This window comes from Camelus ferus, chromosome X, assembly GCF_009834535.1.
Source record: "Camelus ferus isolate YT-003-E chromosome X, BCGSAC_Cfer_1.0, whole genome shotgun sequence".
NCBI classification, from domain to species: domain Eukaryota; kingdom Metazoa; phylum Chordata; class Mammalia; order Artiodactyla; family Camelidae; genus Camelus; species Camelus ferus.
Window position 1 is genome coordinate 31,988,812 of NC_045732.1, and position 22,422 is coordinate 32,011,233.

General features: G+C 33.5%; 1 long non-coding RNA gene across 1 annotated transcript; it reads right to left on the bottom strand.

Annotated features, from left to right (window-relative positions):
- Nucleotides 1–715: 715 nt before the first annotated feature.
- On the bottom strand, nucleotides 716–3,444 carry LOC116662072. Its single transcript, XR_004318066.1, has 3 exons — nucleotides 3,435–3,444; nucleotides 2,253–2,255; nucleotides 716–923 (listed from the first exon to the last, which is right to left on the bottom strand). It is a non-coding gene; the product is annotated as an uncharacterized LOC116662072 (long non-coding RNA).
- Between the last annotated feature and the right edge of the window lie 18,978 nt (nucleotides 3,445–22,422).

The following is a 22,422-nucleotide window of genomic DNA, read 5'->3' on the forward strand; positions in this document are numbered from 1 at the left end:
CATTGTATAAATATACTACAACTTCTTTATCCAGTCATCTGTTGATGGACATTTAGGTTGTTACCATGTCTTGGCTATTGTAAATAGTGCTGCTATGAACATTGGGGTGTGTGTATCTTTTTAAATTAAGGTCCCCTCTGGATATATGCCCAGAAGTGGGATTGCTGGATCATCTGGTAAGTCTATTTTTAGTTTTTTGAGGAATCTCCATACTGTTTTCCATAATGGCTACACCAAACTACATTCCCACCAATAGTGTAGGAGGGTTCCCTTTTCTCCACACCCTCTCCAGCATTTATCATTTGTGGACTTTGAATGATGGTCATTCTGACTGGTATGAAGTGATACCTCATTATAGTTTTGATTTTCATTTCTCTGATAATTAGTGATATTGAGCATTTTTCCATATGCCTATTGGCCATTTGTATGTCTTCATTGGAGAATTGCTTGTTTAGGTCTTCTGCCCATTTTTGAATTGGGTTGTTTGGGGGTTTTTTGTTATTAAGTTGTATGAGCTGTTTGTATATTCTGGAAATTAAACCTTTGTCAGTCACATCATTTGCAACAATTTTCTCCTATTCCAAAGGTTGTCATTTTGTTTTGCTTATGGTTTCCTCTGCTGTGTAAAAGCTTATAAGTTTACTTAGGTCTCTCTTTTTTTTTTTTGCTCTTATTTCCATTGCCTGGATGGACTGCCCTAGTAGAATGTTGCTAAGATTTATGTCAGAGAATGTTTTGCCTATGTTTTCTTCTAGGAGATTTATCATGTCTTGTCTTATATTCAAGTCTTTAAGCCATTTTGAGTTTATTTTTTGTGTATGGAGTGAGGGAGTGTTCTAACTGCATTGATTTACACGCTGCTACCCAGTTTTCCCAACACCACTTGCTGAAGAGACTGTCTTTTCTCCATTGTATATTCTTGCCTCCTTTATTGAAGATTAATTGACCATAGGTCTGTGGGTTTATTTCTGGGCCTTCTATTCTGTTCCATTGATCCATATGTCTGTTTTTATTCCAATATCATGCTGTTTTAATTACTGTAGCTCTGTAGTATTGTCTGAAGTCTAGGTTATTTCTCCAGCTTCATTCTTTTTCTTCACTATTGCTTTGTTAATTCTGGGTCTTTTGTGATTCTATATAAATTTTAAGATTGTTCTAGTTCTGTGAAAAATGTCCTGGGTAATTTAATAGGGATTGCATTAAATCTGTACGTTGCCTTGGGCAGTATGGCCATTTTAATATTGATTCTTTCAGTCCAAGCACATGGGATATCTTTCCACTTCTTTAAGTCATCTTTAATTTCCTTAATCAGTGTTTTTATAGTTCTCCATGTATAAGTCTTTCACCTCCTTGGTCAGATTTATTAAGTATTTTATTTACACTAACAATGAATTAGCAGGAAAAGAAAATAAAGAAACAATCCCTTTTAAAATCACATCCAAAACAATAAAATACTTGGGAATAAATCTGTATGCTAATTTAAATTGAGACTCAGTGAGTCTGCGCTCTGATGACTTTGTCCTGATGACTCATGGGGCATGTTTGTCTCCAAGACTAGGTTGATCAAAATTGATGTGTTGGAATCACAGCTAGAAGAGAAGGGGATGGCACTCAAGAAGCTCCCTGCCATTAGATTATTGGGGACATTGGGAGTTTTCTGTTCAGCAGCGTGATAAAGGAGAAGGGGATCTAGGTGATTCTTCAGAAGACTGGGCTAGAGTCAAATCATCACAATGTACCCTTTAAATATCTTATAATTTTACTTGTCAGTTATACTTCAGTAAAGCTGAAAAATACATATTAGAAATGCTGTAAAAAAAAAAAAAAAAAAAGGACTGGGTTGGAGCTCAGCCTTCATGATAAACCAACTGTGACAGCTTGATCAGTATTCTTAACATCCCTGAGCCTTAGTGTCTTCATCTGCCCGGAGTATTCCCAACCTCCCTGTCTATTTAAATAAAATGACATATAAAGATGTGCTTATAATCCACAAAACTCTAAGCAAACACAAAGTGGGGCTAACATTTGTGCTTATGTTACTATATAACGAGAGAGGTTAAGTCAGGAGACAATAAAAGAAGAAAAGATTTTAAGAATATGAGAGGAATCAGAGTACACTTGTGATGCAAGAAAGGCTATGCCTCAGAGAAGAAAAAAAAAGGGTACATTTCCTGGGAGTTGTGTGGTATTTAATGTAAACTGATTCCCTACTCTCTATTTCTCCTGAGTGGACTTGGTTACCTTATACCTACAGACTTGGAGCATAACCCAGGTCCTGAAGATAGATTTGTTCTAGTTGTTGGCAATTTGAGATGTACCAGGAAGTGGCTAAGCAGCCCCATGTGAAGTTATATAATCACAGCTCTATTAAATAACTGATGTTCAATGTAAACATGAAACAAGATGAATGAAGTGACAACTGATTAGTGCATAATCAGCCACTAGATGGAACCAGAGGGAAAGTTAGGAACAACAACACTCCCCTAAAGGCTGCCAAATCCATAGAACCTACTTGCCAGGGTATCTGGCCCAGGTTAACTCTGATTAGTTAACTAATACCCTTTGGGCATGGAAGTTCAGCCAGCTGTGAATCTACCTAATTATTTTTAGTCCATATTTCTCCATTTTCTCTATAATGATTCCGTAAGTTATATTTAATGGCTCTTGTTGAAATCAAGAAACACTACCAACAACATTCACTTAGAATACTAACATACTAATGCTCACTAAGAAGGGCATAAAATTATTTTAGTCTTACTCGTTTTCAGTGAACCCACAATGTCTCCTTGTGGTCACTACATTCATCCCATACAAGATTTGGCCAATTTCTAAATCTCTTATTTTGAATTGTTTCCAGGGATTTTCCCATTTTTTGAAAATTATAACGGATTTTTTTCATTAGAATTCTTGAGATTATCACTTTTGTTATGAGTATATTTGAAGCTTCTTTTGAATTTTTTTCTGTAATATTAATTAATTTGGGCAGGAAATGTACAAGAAATTACTATAATAGATATTTTAAGTCATCCCCTTTCTTTCCTACTCTCATATAGTACAATTAAAATATTCTATTATTGAATTTAAGCTTAGAATATAGAAGTGTTTGCTGGCCCTAGAAATTCTGAATGAGCATAGCTTTATGAAATTCATAATGAGTTTTGTGAATGATCATGACTATTGTACTTCATGTAGACTCAGCCACCAGTTCCTTTGAGTCTAACGATAAGAAGGTACTCTGGGGTTGTCCTAGTAGGTAGAGGTGAATGAGTAGAAAATCTGTGGTATGCTTGCAGAAAATAATGTCCAAAGTATCATAGTATTCCCCAGCAGTATTTAGTCTGATACATTTCTTGATTGTAACAAAAGTCTATGAGAAGAGGCCATATTTGTGCTCAGATAAGTGCATGTGGCCCAAGAAACCTTTTTGTTTGAACTCGGAACAGCAGCTGAGGACACAAAAATGGAGGTCCAGACTCTGAAGTAGAGGATGACAGGAGCTGGGAAGTTTCCTAGTAGTCAAGGCTGGAGTAAGGGTTTCTTATACTGCAGAAAATGGAATGTTGTTCACTGTATACTGAGGCAGAAGGCCTTTAGGAGAATGGGTGTAAACATAAGGGACTAGGTGATAGGTTATGGTGTGATGGTCATAAAGGTGCTAAAGCATACTGATATTCAGTGTTTAGACTTTCAAGTGACCCCCTTCCTCCTCCTATAGCTCCATTTTGGGATACCTCCATCCCACATCCCTGAACCCATCTCCTTGGACACAGTGGCCGACAGACACATGTTGACCTATGCCAGGTATACACACGTGTGCTGATAGGCTAGACCCACACCAACTAGCCACAAATCTACATTTATCTCTCACCAGATGCCTACAGATCAACTGGCCATATATAGGCCATTATACAAACTGTATGCACATAAATATGTATACCTACAGTCATGTCACACAGGCACATTCATGCAAATACATACGCATTTACAGTCACCACATACATCTACAACATACATTAATCATTTTGGCTTGCAGCAGAAAAACCTGTGAGTGCTAATGTTCATGGGGTTCCTGTGTTCTGTCAGCCTTGTTTAGCTTTGGCTCAGCCATGAGCAACATGTCTCCTAAAGAGAAACAGTTTGCTCTACCTATAGTTGGGTGAACCCTTGTGAGACATGATGATTTGAGGTAAATGCTGCCATTCCCTATATGTGAATAATTCTATTCTCTTGAAAGAGCTTTGGTTTATATTCTCTTATTATCTATTCTGTTTTCTAGAAACACACTAGTTAAATAATTATTTAGTAAATTCAGGCAAAATGAAAACTATTTTTTTCATCCTAGAAATAGATTAATTTTGTGATATTTTTAGGAAAATAGCTTGTTCCATTGGGAATAGTAATGCCATCAGTGAAAATATGGTAGTTGGGGATCTCCATTTTCAGTTATGGCAGCGTAACTTACATCAGAACTGGCCTTTCACTGAGAATAGCTATAAAAGCTGGATAAAATACAAAGAACAGTTGTTTAAAGGCATTAGAAGGCAATAAAAGAAGTCAGGACTTCTGAGCCAAGGTCCTGAGAGTAATAAAATACAATGAGATGGATCTGACCTTTTCTGTTTCTCCCTCTTAGAATCAAATTTTTATGAATATATAAACAAACCTTGCAGAGATTCTTAACTGGGATTGAATAGCATCATTAATGAACTTGACCTAATTGACATATGCAGAATACTGAATCCGTAAACTACGAAATACGCTCTTCTCAAATGTACTTGGAAAGTTACTAGTATTAACCATATTTTAGACCATGAAACAAGTTTCAGTAAATTTCAAAGGAGATTATGTTCTCTGAAGAAAGTAGGATCAAACTACAAATCAATAACTAAAAGGTAAACAGAAAAAGAACTCCCTTAGTATTTGTTATTAATCTGTATAGTTATAAACTACTGATCAAAAAAGTAATCACAATGAAAATTAGAAAGTGCTTGGAAATGAATAACATATTTGATATGTCAGTATATGCAGGATGCAACTAAAGCTACACATAGATAAAAAACTTAGACTCACATGTATATATTAAGAAGGCTAAAAAGCAACATTATATATCTATCTCAAGCAGCCATAAAAACAGCAAATTAAATCCAAAGAAAATGGAAGAAAAAGTAATAATGATACATGCAGAAGTCTAATAAATAGAAAACAAACATACAATTAATCAACAAAACCAAAAGTTGATTCTTTGAAAATATAAAATTGGTAAACCCTGGATCAAGGAAAAAAGATAGAAGGCAAAGATAATATCAGAAATTTTAAAAGGGATGTTACTATCAAAACTATACATGTTGAAAAATTATGGGAAGATATTATAAACAATGATGTGTCAGTAATTTCAAATTTTAAATGAAATAACAAATACCTTGAAAGTATCATTTAACAAAACTGAGTAAGAGTAAATGGAAAATCAGAATTATTCTATATCTAATAAAGAATTTGAGTCTGTAATTCAAAACCTACTCTCATAGCAAACCTCAAGTCTACTGAATTCTTCCAAATACTTAAAGAACAAATAAAATGATACCAATATTATAAACTTTTCCGTAAAATAAAGAAGATTTCCAAAGTTCTTCTACAAAGCTAACATAATCTATTATCAGAATCTGATAAGGACAAAATGATAATTACTGCTCAAATTCATTCATTAACATAGATGTATAAAAACAATATATTAACAAATCAAATTCAATGATATATGAAAGGTCAGAAGCAATTGTGCCAGGAATACAAATGTGAATTAACATTCAAAATTCAATTAATGTAATTCACCAAAGTAGCAGATTAAAGAAGAAGCATATGATCAAACTAAAAGATGAAAAAGTATCATTTAATATGTTTAAATGTTAGTTAAATATGCTTGAAAAAAGAAAAGAAAATGAGAAATTCTTAGAAAACAAAAAATCAAAGGGGATAGATGGGAATACCTTAATTTGATGAAGAAAAAAACAAAATATAGAAAATCATATTTAGTTATAATCCTTTTAAAGCTTTCCTTCCATCTTCAGAAAAAAGGCTACTTGTAATTACCACTTTTATTTAACATTATATTGGATATCCTAGGCAGTGCAATAAGGTGAGATATATTAAAAATGCATGAACTGGGAAGGAACAAATAAAATTATATTTACTCCCAGTTGGAGCAAGTAGATATACACAGAAAATCTAAGAAATCTATTAATAAACTATTTGAAAAAAAATCACTGTATGCAGTTCAGTACACAATAATCAATTGATTTTTATTTAGTAGCAACAAATAGTAAATTAAAATTTTAAAGTATTCATAACAGTTTTGAAATACATCAACTACTTCATAATATTCTAACAAGATGTGTAAAATGTCTACTTTAAAAATTACACAGTATTCCTAAAGAAATTCATACAGACACAAATAGTCTTAAAATATACTCATAGTTTGAATGACTCAAGAATAAACAAATTGAATCAAAATCCCAGCAAGCAGTGGTGGAGGGGGGCAATATCTTTGTCCATTTGGGCTGCTATAACAGAATACCATAGACTGGTGGCTTATCAACAACACACATTTATTTCTCACAGTTCTGGAGGCTGAGAAATTAAGGCACCAGCAAATTCTATGTCTGGTGAGAGCTTACTTCCTGGTTCATAGACTGCTTTCTTCTCGCTCTGTCCTCACAAGACGGAAGAAACAAAGGAGCTCTTGGAAGTCTATTTCATAAGGACACTACTCCTTCATTACCTGTTCGTTTCCTAAAGTTCCTACTTCCAAATACCATCACATTGTGTGTTGGCTTCAACATATAAATTTTAGGGTGGAGGGAGGACAGAAACATTCATTCCACAGCAAAGGGCAGTGTCAGAAGCTAATTGTGAAATTTATATGGAAATAGAAAGGATTAAGAGTAACTAGGATAATCTTGACAAAGAATAACAGAGTTGTGAGATTTAAACCACTTTTTTTAGAGTAGAGTAATTAGCATAATGGGATAGAAAAATAGATGAATGGAACAGAATATAGTTCAGAAATAGCCTCATACATGTGCAGTCACTTGATTTGTGATAGAGATGACACTGCATTGGACTGTGTTGTTAATAAATTCTACTAGGATAGTTGGATATTGATGTGAATGAAGTGGACCAAAGGGAATCTTGACCTCTGCCACATACCATTTGAACAATCTATCGTAGACAGATTGTTTATAGCCCTAAATATGAAAGGTACAATGATAAAACTTCCTGAGATAACATCATATAATAAATTCATAAATTTGGGAATAGGCAAAGATTTCTTAAACAGTATACAACAAGTACTGAACATAAGGTAAAGATTGATAAAATAGACTTAATTAAAAATTAAAGCTTCTATCCATCAAAAGACATGTTTAAGAGAGTGAAAAGTAATAACTAGGAGAAAATATTTTCCATATGCTGGTGGGCGTGTCAATTGGTACCACAACCGCCTTGGAAATTATTTGGCACTATCTATTAAAGTTGGACTGATGCAACCCTATGTTATATGTTTTACCTGTAAATACTTACCCAGAAGAAATATGTATGTTTTCCAAACTGCATGTACAACAACATCCATAGCAGTGTTAATATTAAAAGCATCAGATGAAGAATCCCAAATGCTCATTATACAGAAGATTATGTATTGGGTACATTCATATAAATGGAATACTATCCAACTACAAAGATGGATGAATCACTGCTTCATGCAACAACATGAATGAGTGAATGAAGCCAGACTCAAAAGAGTACATGCTGCGCAGATACATTTATATACATTTCAAAAACATGAGAAACTAATTCATGATGGGAGAAGTCCAAACAGTGTTGTCTAAGGATGAATTAAGACTTGTGAAGAAGTTCATGGGAGGCTTCTGAGGTGCTTGGTAAATCTGTGTATCTCTTGCTGGGTGGTGGTTTTCAGGTGTGCTTACCTGAAAAAAATTCTTTGAGCTATATATTTACAGTATTTATGTTATTATAATTCAATATAAAATTTACTTAAACAACTACCAACAACACAAAAACAAAACAACCCCCAAAGATAGCACTGTCAGTTTAAAATATATTAGAAAAGTAAGTTTCCTGGTAACATTGCTCTCTTATATTAACTGTGAAAATTAAATGCTTTTCATTGGTTAGAACAGAGAGAGACCCCCACCTCTATGAAATACTATAACGGAAATGATTATTTCAACATAATTACACTTGAATAATATTATTCTCATATTTGCTTTGTGGAGAAAATTATTTTCCTTCCTTCTATTGTAGGAAAATCAGGTCTAGGGCCCCAAAACTATTACGGCTACTCCCCATCAAAACCTTGCCATGTAAGTCAATGTACTCTGAAAAAGACATAAGCCTTATTGTGCCTTGGATCTGACCTGATAAAGATCTTGCCCATCCATCTTCATCACTTGCCTATTGCAAATACAACCTGGATGTCAAATCTAATGACCTTTTCTTTTTTCACCTTTTTTTCCTAAGAATGTAATGTGAATTTGTATAAAATCTAAACATTATTAAAATGTAAAGCATAGGTAGTGAAATTCCCTGGTGACCTCATCTCCTAGATGATTAAGAATGGTTTGGTAAAAAAAAAACCCAAACTCTTTACAGAGGTATTATACATAGAGCAGTCACATCAGAATGTTCTGCTATTTTTTTTTCATATAACATATCTCTGTCATTTTTCTTTCAGGACATACAGATCAACCTTATTCATTTTAAAGTCTTTATGTTTCCCAATATATGGATTTGAAAATTATTTATCTATTCCTCTATTGATGGATATTTTGTGCCTGTAGTTTTCCACTGTTAAAAACAATGCTATAAAGAACATTCTTGTAGATGTCATTTTGTGAGTGTGAGAGAACATATATCTTCAGATTTAGTTCCTTGATGTAGAAATACTGGGTAAACTAGAATTAATCTTAAATTATTATTTGAGTATCTCTTCCTTAGGTTTTATGACTTCCACCTCTAATCTTTAACATTCTTTCTGTCCGTGGCTTTGTCAAATTGTCTACAAGACATTTTAACATCTTGCTAACATTTCCCAATTATATCCTTAATTATAACCTTCACATAAGTCAAGTTCACAAACTTGTCAGATCTCAAGCTGTGTTCTCACAGAGTTGCTGATGAAAATACTTTAAACATCAGTCATAGAATTATTTTCAAAGTCAGGAAGACTTTTTTTTCCCCAGTACTTATATACATGCTGAATTTGGGAATCAGTTTCACTGGATATGACTTAAAATATGAATCATTCTGTTCTAGATTGCTGGTTAGAATTTTTAATGTTAAATCATTAACTCCTAATTCATTTGTTAAAGAATTCCTTTAGTGCACTTTTTTTTTGTCATGAGAGCGTTATTTCTAGTAATGCTCTAAGCTACAATTTCAGGAGTCTCAATCAGAAGAAGGAGACAATAAAATCTGAAAGAAATAAATTTAAGTAATTTAATATGGGAATTTTATGTTCAATTAGAATTATAATCACATTATTTAAGTACTAAATTTATTTAAGTAAAAATCTTTGATTACAATAACAAAATGATGGTATCCTGGGCAATGTGCTTTTCTCTCAGTTCTTACCCTCAGTTTAGCGGGAGAGTCTTGATATTCTCTAGGGGTTTACTGGGGCTAAGAGTCTGCAATCAGATTGTTGTGCATAATTTGACAGATAATGTATAATATTGACCTTATATTTGTATCCATAGTGTCCAAATCTACCTCTCAGTGACTTTCCACTCTAAAAATACACTGTCATCTTGGTTATTTGTACACAGACTTTCACTCATGTTTGTGTCCATGCTTGGTTCTTTTATATTTCTTATCCAAGATGTTCAGCCTCCCACCTGAGGGTACCCTTTCTTCCCTAACTCAGTCCTGAAAATATTTCTGTTCTTTCCCTCCTCAGAGCTGCCAGGAGTTTAACCTTTCCATTCTAATCTCTGCTCCTCTCCATACAACAATACTGGTCTGGAGAGGGATCTTCATTAGCTGGACCAGTGAAAACAGGGGTGATAAAGTGGACAGAAGTGAGAATGGTCCTGTAGAGAAGGTCCTTCCTCCAGTCTTCACCATGTTCTTTATTTTATCTTATTCTATTTTTAATTGAAATATATTTGACATATAACAGTGTGTAAATTTAAGGTGTACAAGATGTTAATTTTCTATGTTTACATATTGTAATATGATTGCTTTTGTAGCAATAATGAGCACCTCTATCATGTTACATAATTATCATTTCTTTTTGGTAGTTGGAATAATCAAGTTGTAGCCTCTTAGCAAGTTTGATGATTATAATACAACCTTGTTGTCTATATTCACTATATTGCCCAATGGATCTCCAGGGCTTATTCAGTACTCACTGCGAGTTTACCTTTAAACAACATCTGTCCTATTCCCCCAACCCTATCCCCTGGTAACCACCATTCCACTTTCTGTTTTTACAAGCTTGACTTTTTTAGATTCCACATATAAGTGATGTCATACAGTACTTGTCTTTCTCTGTCTGACTTATCTCACTTAGCATAACGTGTTCAAAGTCCACCCATGTTGTCACAAATGGCAGGATATCCTTCTTTCTCATGGCTCAATAATATTCCATTGTATGTATATACCATATCTTCCTTATCTGTTCTACCACTTTTGCTAAGTCCCATTTCCCATATGCCAAGCACAGCTGTTTTTGCCCTGCCCATTCTTCTAAATTGTGTATAAATCTCAATTCAGTGTTCTCTACATCCATTTATTTTACATCTTTTTCCCTACTTAAATAGTTTCTTTGAAAAAAAATTAGAGGGAAATATAAAAGGATATGTCTTTCTTCTGAAAGACAGAAAGATGCTGACTCTAGATTTTCTGCACATATTTAACTGTGCCTCATTTTTTATGATGCTAATAGTAAAAACCTTCAAAACTCTTGTGTGCTGGTTCCAACATTGGCAAAAAGATAGTTTGAAGGTCTTAGGTTTTTAGAGAACCAGGGAAACAGAAACCCAAAGACAAAAGAACAAACCTTTATCTTGGTGATTTATAATCCCTTTGCCTATCATATGTGGGAAAATATTTTCTCACTTTATTATTTAACCTTAATCTTTATATTTTTATTTGGTTTTTTACTTTTCAGAAGCTTTAAATTTATATACAGCAAAATTAGCCTATTTTTATCATGAAATACATCACATACATACAGAAAAGTGCAGAGAATACAAATGAATAACTCAATAATTTTTCACAAACTGATCACCAGTGTATATTGATGACACCAAGAAGCTCTCTCTTGCCTCATCCCAGTTACTTCTTTTTCCTTCCCTTCCCTGCAAAGGAAAAGGACATCCTGATTTTGGCAGTAAAAGTTCCTTATTTTTGTTTATGGTGTTGGTGATTAAACATGCATTGCCACCATTATGCCTGCTTTTAAAACTTTGTGTTTGATTGCATCAGCCAGTGTTTTGTGTCTGACACATTTTACTTAACTATAATTCATCCATATTGATTAATAGAGTTCCTTCATGTTCATTGCTATATACTGTTCAGTTGTATGACAAAACCAAATTTGATTTATCCATTAGGTTTCCATTGATTTGCCATTAAATCAGTAGTGCCATAAACATTCATGTATGTGTCCACTGTACATGTGCAATGTCTTAACTCTTGGCCTGGTTGCATTTCCATATAAATCTTAGAGCATATTGTCAAGTTCTATTACAAAATGTGTATATTTTGATTGGATCACACTGTATCAGGAGATCAATTTGGTGAAAATTAACATCTTTAGAATGTTGAGTCTTCCAATCTGTGAATGTGGTTTATCCCTCCACTTATATAGATGTTAAATTATCTCTATAATATTGTATAGTTTCCTCCATAAAGATTTTGAAAATCTTTTGTTAAAATTATTCTTGAGCATTTTATATTTGTGATACTATTACAAATGGTGTTTTTATTTTAAATTTCGTTTCCTAGTTGTGTTGCTTATTTATAGAAATGTGATTAATTCTTATGTAGTGTCATTATTATAACATATAAGTATTAATATACTATGAATGTTAATTCTTACAAAGAAATCTTGATAAATTTATAATGCTTTTAATAATTTATCTGTAGGTATTTTGGACTTTCATATAATAATCATATTGTTGACAAATAGTGATATTTTATTTCTTCCTTTGAAATCCTTACAACATTTACCTATTTTTTCCTGCCTTACTGTTAAGACCTCATGTACAATGTTGAATGAAAATGGTAAGAGTGAATATCCTTTACTTCTGATCTCAAAGGGAAAGCTTTCAATGGTTCACCATTAAGTATGATGTTTGAATAGATTTTTGGTAGTACTGTTTTTCTGATAATCAAAGTTTTCATCTATTTTTAGCTGGTGAAGCTTTTTAAAAATCATGGTTAGATACTGAAATTTATCCCAAGATTTTTCTGTATTTATTGAAACGATCATATACCTGTTATCCTTTTTTATCTGTTAATGTAGGAATTCCGTTGATGGTTTTTTTTTTTTATGAAAGCAATATTAAGCCAATGTTCCATTTTCTTTAATGGTGCTCAGAAAGTATACCCCAACTCTAAGATGACTCTTGTAGAAAACCATCAATATTTTTAAGCATTTGAATTGTCTCTTTCTTCTTCTGCTATTTTTTTTGTATATTTTGAGTCTTCTGGAATGTGTTAGGTGTAAGGAAAGGTAAGGAAAGAGGGAGGAATTTGGCCTTTTGTCTCAGCCCATCTATTTATTAATGTGTCTTTTCTCCACTGACTTGATATGAAACTTTTATTATACAGTAAGTTCTTATATACGCACAGCTCTATTATTAGATGAGCTTCTATATAGCTTTTTACTTTAATATGTGATTGGGCTAGTCTACCTTCATCACTTCTTTTTCCCATTTTCCTGGACATTCTCACCCATTTACTTTTCCACATCAACATTATAGATAAACATTATGCTTTGCCTGTGGCCTATTTTCTTAGCTTAATAAGTCATTCTTTGTCATTCATGTCCACAATGTAGCAAATATTTTGTACCACGTGAGATAATTTTGTCTATAAACAATAGTAAATGGATCTATATTGTATCATAAAACAAAATCTTGCATAGTAGGTGGTTTAAAGGTTAAGCCAGTGACTCCTTGATGTTAATAAAGACCCATATTTCTTCTCTACCACTGTCAGCATATTGCTGCATCATGACAATATCAGTTCCAGGTATGATATTCAGGTTAAATGTCTCTAAGAGGGAAGCTTCCCTGCTTTGATTCCCTTGGTGAGGTAGATTAAAAATTTCCCATAAATCCCTATGCATATATTCTTCATGTCTCATCTGCCAGAATTGCATTACACTACTGAACAATTACCAAGCCAAAGAAAACTGTCTTAGACTTAGAGATCAATCAGGAAACACCTCTTGGATCTGAGGAGGAGTCCAGTCTGCATGGACATTTAAAATTGCACAGAGAAAATCAAAAGTTTCTCAGCAAAGAAGTGGGGAAAATACCTACTGAATGGGCAGTCTCCACCTATACATCTTCATTTTAGAGAAACTTACAGAACTGAATTTAAGTTGAGTGGTCCTTCAGTGCAAAGATCATCAATAGCCATCAATAAGCACTTAATAAAGTGCTCCTTGTGGTGACTGGTGAAGTAATTTATTTACATTCAGAAATTCTAAATTCCTGAGTATTTATTTTATTGATGGTGAGATTCTACCTTTTGTGGTAGGTCAAAACAAAACAAAATGTGAATTACCATTCAAAATTACTATTATGGAGTAGGAGTATCTTCAACACACAGAGCCAGCTGTTAACAGCATTTTAAAGTTTCCTGCATTATTCATCCCTATTTTTGCCTACAGCAATGCTACTCCATCTTTTTCTCAAATAGGAAATCAAAATATTTAGACCTCTAGTTTTTAAGATTTTCAAAATTAAATCATCATTTTCTACACAAAATCATCTAGCACCACGACATATAAAACATATGAAGCTGTTCTGGTCTTTGAAAAGGTAGTGAGCCTTATTGCTCTTTCTTGTTTCCCTCTTTCTCCTCTTCCATCCCTCTGAACACTTAATCTCATTCCTCTGTGGTGGACTCTAAGACATCTTTACAGAACTTGTGAAAAAACTTGATATGAGCCATAGAATAAAGGAAGTATTTGCGGGTAATTAACTTTGGTAGGTAGCCTCCTACCATTTACCTTCTAGAAATCTAGACTCATCACTGGGTGTGACTCCTTTTCATGGTTTATTAAACAATTTCAGTTTGATTTCTTAAATACCATATCCTGGTCTGTTGCCAATTTTAGTGTATTGAAGAAAGGGGAAAAAAACTACAAGATTATCCCTTAAATGTTTTAGTTACCTTACTAAGCTTATGAGATTTTATTTAGGAAATGAATTTTTCAGCAGAGTGATGATATCATAGGGAACCTTTCCTCTTTGGGGCTGATTTTTAAAATCGAACTCAGTGTGCTTATTGATTAAACACTGTTATCACTAAAATGTTGCTTAAGAATCCATGTGAAATCGACAGTGTTAATCTAGCTGTTAATATAGAAAGCATGTGTTATCAAAGCTAACATTATTAGCTTTGTATCTTTTTATCCAGAGTGCTAAGATTAATTTAACTGACTTGACAGATGGTGCTCTGGCTGATACTGGTGAGTGAGTCATTTCACTAGGCCAGGGTTCCCTTACCAGGAAAACCAAATGAAGGAAAAAAAAAATAAAGGTCTTTGTGGATCTTTGTATAATATTAATTTGAAATTAGATTTTATTATGCAATTTTAATTGACATATTTCCTAAAAGCAGATCATTTTAAATCCCTCAGTATTGTGATTTTCAATTTAATGACCAAGATGAAAGCCCTAAAAATATTAGTATCTCTTCTGGTTAGTTGTATCATATAACTTTTTTTTTCTATGTAACATAATCTAAGCACATATGGATAAATCTTTGAATTTTTACAATGGTTTTAAGAAGTACTGTAATCTTGGAAATACCAACAGCAACAACATAATAATAAATGTATATTTCTTCCATAGAGATAAAAAATTTTATATAAATTATATTGAGTTGGTCACCTTAACTCAGAGAGAGAAGTGTCAGGAGTAGGTTCTTTTCTATAACCAACTGAAGGGAATAATTATTCCTTGGCACCTCCAGCCTTTACACCTGAAAGATCTCCTTTATTTTGCTCCTTCAAAATCAGAAAAATCTTTCCACTTGTGTTTAGGAATTGAATTTGGTCCACTGAGGTACGAGAATTGACTCTTGTGCAGTCAGTATTTTTTCCTTTAGTATTCCCTTCTTTGAAAACTTCAAGGTAATCTGAACATATTAATATGTGAAAAGAATTTTAAAAGCACAAACACTTGTAAAATTTAAAGTGAAGTCTTAACCTAAGTATCCATGGACAGGTGACTGGACAAAGAAAATGTGGTATATGTATACAGTAGGATATTATTCAACCATAAAAAGAAGGAAATCCTTATTCTTGCAACAACTTGGATGATCTTGAGGGCCTTATGCTAAGTGAAAGAAGTCAGGCAAGGAAAGACAAACACTGTTATCATCAGGCTTACCCGTGAAATCTAAAAACAGCCAAACTTACAGAAACAGAGTAAAATGGTGGTTGCCAGGAGCTGGGAGTATTGGGGAAATGGGGACTTCAACTCTCATAATGTAAACAAGCATCCTTTTTGCAGTGTATTTAGTGCCTCATTTTTCACATCTTTGTGCTTTTTAATGATTTTATTATTTAAAATGGCCTCTAAAAAGTAGTGTTGAAGTGCTGTCTAGTGTTCCTAAGTACAAAAGGGCCATGACGTGTCTGGAGAAAATACATGTTAGATAAGCTTTGTTCAGGCATGAGTTATAGTGTTGTTGTTAACTATGAGTGCAATGTTAATGAATCAATGATATATGTTAAATACGGTGTCCTTAAATAAACACACATAAAACAAGTGTGTTGATTGGTTAACGAAAATGTGACCTGAGGCTCACAGAAACCTCAAGCTCTATTTCCCCTCAGAGCAATGGTTTAGTATTCACTAATTCAGTGTTTGTGGCAACCTTATGAAACTAACTACCAAGGATAATGAGAATTGACTGTGTGTATAATTCCAGAAAAGAATCTGAAAAACTTTTCCAATTTATTTTATAAGGCTAGCATACCTGGAAAAAGGCAACACGAAACTGACAAAGATAAAACTAAAATGAGGCTTACCAAACAATCTTACTTAGGATTATTTTGGTAGATTAGATTGAATAGTTACTTACATCCCTCTTCCCTGTAAGGAGATCATATGTCCTTGTCCATTGTCATGTGATGTGCAGTATCTCCCTGTGGGAGAAATATGATTCTTCAACTCATTCATAGCAGACTTGGCCATGTAACACACATCAATGAAATGTGAGTTTAGAACTATTGCTAAATTTAACCAGATCTTTTGCACTTTTCCCTTTAATAATATAACCCATAAGGGCTCCTCTCTCAGCTTGGATCCCAGGATGGTGGGGACATTGGAGTGGAGTTACAGAAGTGCAGTCAACTTGTAATTTAGGGGTGGGGGAGTGAGAAAAAAACATTCTTGTGTATGCCACAGACATACTGGGTAGTTTTTTTTATCTCAGCTTTGTCTAGCAAAAGCAGACTCCTAAAAAGATGGATGCGAAGATCCTCTAAAAATACCAATAACTTGAATAAAACATTTGTTTAAAATATTTATTTAATAAACCCATGATTTTATTAAGCCATAAAAAAATGACTTATGTAAATTTTGCTCCATATAAAAATTATTAATATAGTATAGCAATAGGTACAATAAAAAAACCCAAAAAATCTTATGATCATATAAATTGGCCATAAAGATCCATTTGATTAAATCCCAAAATATTTCAAAATAAAAATGCTTAACAAACCTAGATTGAAATGTACATTGTTAACATGATAAAAATTGTTTCAATAGTGAATTTTTAGAGCTTTAATGTTATGGAACAATTTAAGAATGACTATTGTCATTGTGATTTTCAAAATTGTTCTGGAAATTCTAGCCAATACCTTAAGGCAAAAAAGTATAATAACAGTGTTAACTTTTGAAAAGTAGGAGGCGACATTATATAACACATTTAGGAAACTGGCTGGAATATAATTGGAATGAGCAATAATAAAAATGTGATTACTATGGCCACAAGATAGAAGATGAATCTACAGTAATCAGGTCCATTCATATGTAACAGCAATAACATACTAGTTCATGTAATGAAACAAAAGATACCATTTACAATAATAGCAAAAATATAAATTGTACAGGTCTAAATATATAGATGGACACTTTAAAAATTATATATATGCATTTCCAAAAATTGTGACTAGAATATTCTAGAATCTAAAGTGACATTATAATCCAGTTTAAAAATTAACCACTATGGACATACGGGTGTGGTATTTTCACAAATAAACCTCGTCTTCTTTCTAAAGAATAAATTATTTTTATATTGAGCTATGGCTCTGCTTAATTCATCCTTCTTCCCCAAATCAATATCTCCGTTTTTAGAACTGCAATTGCTCTTATTCCTCCTACAGTTACTTAATCATTGGCATAGTTGCATCCTTAAAAATGAAGCTTTTTGTTGGGCTAAGGAAGTAAGCTAACCAAATACAACCATCCTGTGCCAGGGGATTTACTTAGTCTCATATAATCGTCACCATATCCTAGTAAAGTAAGCAATACTATACCCACTTAACTTTTGAAGATGTGTAAAGCTCTCTTCCCTTGAAAATTTTTATGTTCCTAAAATGTACTGTTCCTTCCACAGAATAAGTTAGCAAGAGTATAGTGTTTATGCGTACTGCAACGTTGTGCACGATTAAGAGAAATTTAGTTATGTTACTTAATTCAACCAGCAGGTAAATTTTTTTTAATTTTTATATGACTAAATGCCCATTATTTAGTCAGTATTACTCAAGTTAATTCATTTTAAAACTATGTACTTATAATTCAAAAAACACATGTTTAATTTTATTTCTGAATATTGACATTTCTTTCCTGTAAGGGATTTCAGTTCTTTTGGGGGGAGGCTTGGAGAACCTTAGCAATTTGTGGTAAACTGCTATCTCTAACTGTATACGTATCTGTATCTATCTATACGTATATATAAGTGCCTGTATATCCATTTTTATATATCTACATATTTATCTATCTCTAGATTACTTGAGTTAGAGTAATTTCTTTCAATGAAACTTTATGTCTACATAGATTACTTACTACATAATACTATTAAGCATACTCATTCACACAATATATGTCTATGCTGTGATTCTGATTGTGGTCTATTTATACTCCCTCTAAATTGGTAATTAGTGAAATACTAGCCAGCTATGTCTGGTTTCTACCCTGGTCTTCATCTGCCATCATTGCCCTAATATTTCTATCTTCTGTGGTCCTCTTCTGGGTCTCACTTAAAAAAAAAAAAAAAGAACATGGTTATATTATTCAAATCAATTAACTACTTGTATCAGGAATAAAATACAATTGGCAGAAATTTGTAGTCTCTTGCGTAGGCTCCAATTTAGAATTTTAATGTACATAATATTAAATACTGGACTCATGCAGGTCTTCCTGTATATCACCATTTATTATCACATGGATACTTAAACATCGAACCTGAGAAAGTTCTGTTTCCTTTGATGTGTTAGCACTCTGAAAATTGCCTGCTGCAGTTGCCTGTTAATAGATTAGATTTTTTCCCCCTCTGCTTTGGATTTTGACTAATGACAAAACCTTCCAGGCTGTGACCTACTTCAAAAAGTTGTCCTCAACTACCTCACTTCAATATTCTGTTGTTAATTTCTGTGTCAGTGTTACATGTCTCATTAAGAGCGCTCCACTGGGGGGCTGCAATGTTTACTTGTGGTAAGTCCTCCTCTGCCTGTGCTTTATGTTTACATATCTGTCTATCACATTAGACCATGAGCTTCTCAAGGGTAAGGGTTATGTCCTGTTTATCTCTGTGTCCTCAAGAGTTAATATGATATACAGAGCAGATGCCAGATTGGTTGAGAGAATTAATGTAAAGGAAAATGCCAATAGCCAGGAGGAAAGAGCCCAACTTCCCAAGTCTGCTACCACATTCTATAACTTAGAGGCCATAGGCTCTGTGCTCCATTCCCTCAACTATGGAAAGGAGGTTGAGCTATTAGATGGTATCAATATTCTTTACTTATCCTTTTTTGTTTAATATCTCCTATAATATTGGGCTTTGCAGATATTCAGTGAACTCTCCTTGACAGATACATTATTACTTTGGCCTTCAAATTTCTCCTGGTTAGGCAAAACTATTGTGTAGAAATTATCCTTGGTTGACACTGTATTTACAATGTCACCCATTAGAAGAATGTCATCCATGAGCAGAATGGGATACTATTTTCTGACTTTTTTTTTTTTTTTTTTTTGTGGGAGTGGATATGTAGTGTTAGAACTTTTTTTTTTTAAATGTCCTCATATACTTAGGCATTTTGCTTTGAGAAACATTTCTGTCCCAGAAATATTTTCCTTTGGAAGAAATGAATTATTCCAAGGCCTTAACCTTTAATGTATAAGATACCTAAAAAGCAGGAATAATATATTTAGCTTTTGTGTGGTATAAGGGCAATGAGTGAGCTATGTGAAAGGAACTTGCTTTACACATACAAATCAAGGAATGTGCATTAAATGTAGAGTGTGGAATGTTATATGACACAGAAGTAATTTCAGCCATAAGCAGTAGACTGGAGCAGGCTATCTGTCAGAGTTTCTTTTATTTTTAAGTACTTTTTATTCAATTTATTTAAACTAGAAAAACCCAGTTCACTCTTTTCCCACTCCCCAACCCCCAAGCTGTTGCAACTAGTCTGTTCTCCGTATCTATCAGCTTGTGTTTGGGGGATTCTATTTGTTTGTTTGTTTTTTGATTTTTAATTTAGAATACACATATAACAAAGATCACAATATAATATTTGTCTTTCTCTATCTGTCTTATTCCACTTAGCATAATGCCCTTAAGATCCATCCATAGGATTTCCTTCTTTTTTATGGCTGAAAAATATTCCATTGTATACACCACAATTTCTTTATCCATTCATCCATCAATGGACACTTAGGTTGTTTTATTTTCTGAGTTCTTAAAATGACAACCGCTGTTTAAATTTTTTTAGTAGGCAGAGACGAGGAGAGTAAGACAATCCTGCTTTTGTAATGTATATTTGTAGCCATGGCAGATGTAAAATTGAGTTCAGAAATCCTAAGAGGAAAGAGCTTACACGGAATTGCATGTGATGCACTAGTATTAAAAGGGAGCTTCACATAAAATATCTAGTTAAGAAGAATAATGGCTCCCATTTCTTATTTTGCCCGGATGGTGTTCACATAACATTCTTATCATCAATTGACAAACTCACTAGAGGTAACAAAATTGTCCAATTAGCCGAAAGTATTTGCATCAAACAATAGATATTCCAAATAAGCTATCCTAAGAAGGTCATTTTCCCTGTCTAATTCTTTGAACATTATGCTTGAAATATTGAAATGTAACACATTTCTGTCTCACAATTATGCGTACTTTTGCAAAAAGAGGCTAACAACTCTTCTCAGTTGTACCCGTGCCTATTTTGACAGAATATCATGGAGAAAACTTCATGATTGATGAAGTAGACACTCCTCTCTAGAGATATTCCTACATCATTTGTAGTTTAATAGTTTAGTTATACTTTCCTTCTAAACCTTACTATATTAAACTTAGTGTCAGATGTTTTTTAATAACTAACTCCATATTTTAGGATTTATAGAATTCAGCTTGGGAAATCAATAGGGAATTTTCAACTCAGTATAGCTCAGTATGTTTATCTTAACATATAGATGCTTTTTTATGTGTTAAAAATAACAAAGGATGCAGTAAAAGAGTAATTTATAAATCCTTGTGAGCAAGCAGTGGGCATAATTTGTTTTTGTGGATGATAGGTAGATGATATGAAATCTTAGAATTGTTTTAATATTCACCATGCTTGTCAGAGTATACAATTCCGTGTTAGGTATTCGTGTCATTTTCTATACCCTATGCTTAATCTTACCACAGTACATGGCATAGTGTATTGATATCAGTCAGCTAATGCTGCAATAATTCTACATAACAAATCACTCCAAATTCAGTGGCTTAAAACAATAGGTTTATTGATCTCACTCATTTGTCTTTGTACCAACTATGGTTTGACTGCTATCTACTGGACTTGCTGGACTCTGCTTCAAGCTGCAGGTGGGCTGAACTTAACTGCAAGTAGTGGGTTAGATTGAGGTTGCTCTACTTGACTTTTAACCTCTGTCAATAACTATGAAGAGTCTGAGATTTTATCCTACTTATATACTAACAAGTTACTTGCCATAGTTCCATAGATGCTGACAGAAGCCTTGAGACCCCTTGGTCACGGACAGGATTTTGGTATTCATTATTACTGCTATTATTGTTTTATCGTATTTTTATTGTTTATACCATAGCAGATAGAATGAGATTCATAGTTTTCCTTAGTTTCCCTTGCTCCCCAAAACCCATGGAGGTGATGTGGAGGCAGGGCCAGATGAATGCTATATGCTTTGTGGGTCTGTATCGCAGCTGAGGAACTCTGAGTTTAGGAAACCCAGTATTTTAAAAGGAAGCTCCTAGCAAACCTGGCTAACCGTTGCCCTCGAAAGAGACAGTATAGTTTTGGTCAGGAATTGTCCCTCTGCCTCAGTGTGAGATACAATCTCTAACTTCCAAAGTGCATTTGCTCTACAAACATCCAAGCAAAGATATTCTGGAAAAAAATTGTTAATGCCTTTTGCTTAGAAGAGATGCAGATATTCAGGAGATCCCTGAAGAATTGTTTCCCAATATTCTCCTTGGACCAGGGGCTAAGCATGGTGCTTTCTTCTCTTGTTGAATGGCATGAGTGTTATCTGCTAACATTCCTTTGGATAAAGTAAGTTATACCACTGAGTCTAAAGTCAGTGTGGCAGGGAACCATATACCACCCCAAGTGAGAAAGAGAAGAAAGAATATTTGCTTAACAATAATCCAGTTTGTTACTCATAGACTATTGAAATGACTTAGTTTTTCCTTCAAGCTAATGCTCATTGTGGGTATAATGTTATACTCACCACTGCATTTTCCATGTACTACCAGATTATTTCAATAGGTGATCAGTGGGTTTTGTTTTTGCTTAGTGAATGAATGTCCAAATCAGAATGTTTGATATAATTAATGTAGGTTTAGAGATTATCTACTTTTTAAAGGTTAATCTGCATTTTATTAGGGCCATTTATGTCTGTATCTTTGACCAGTTAA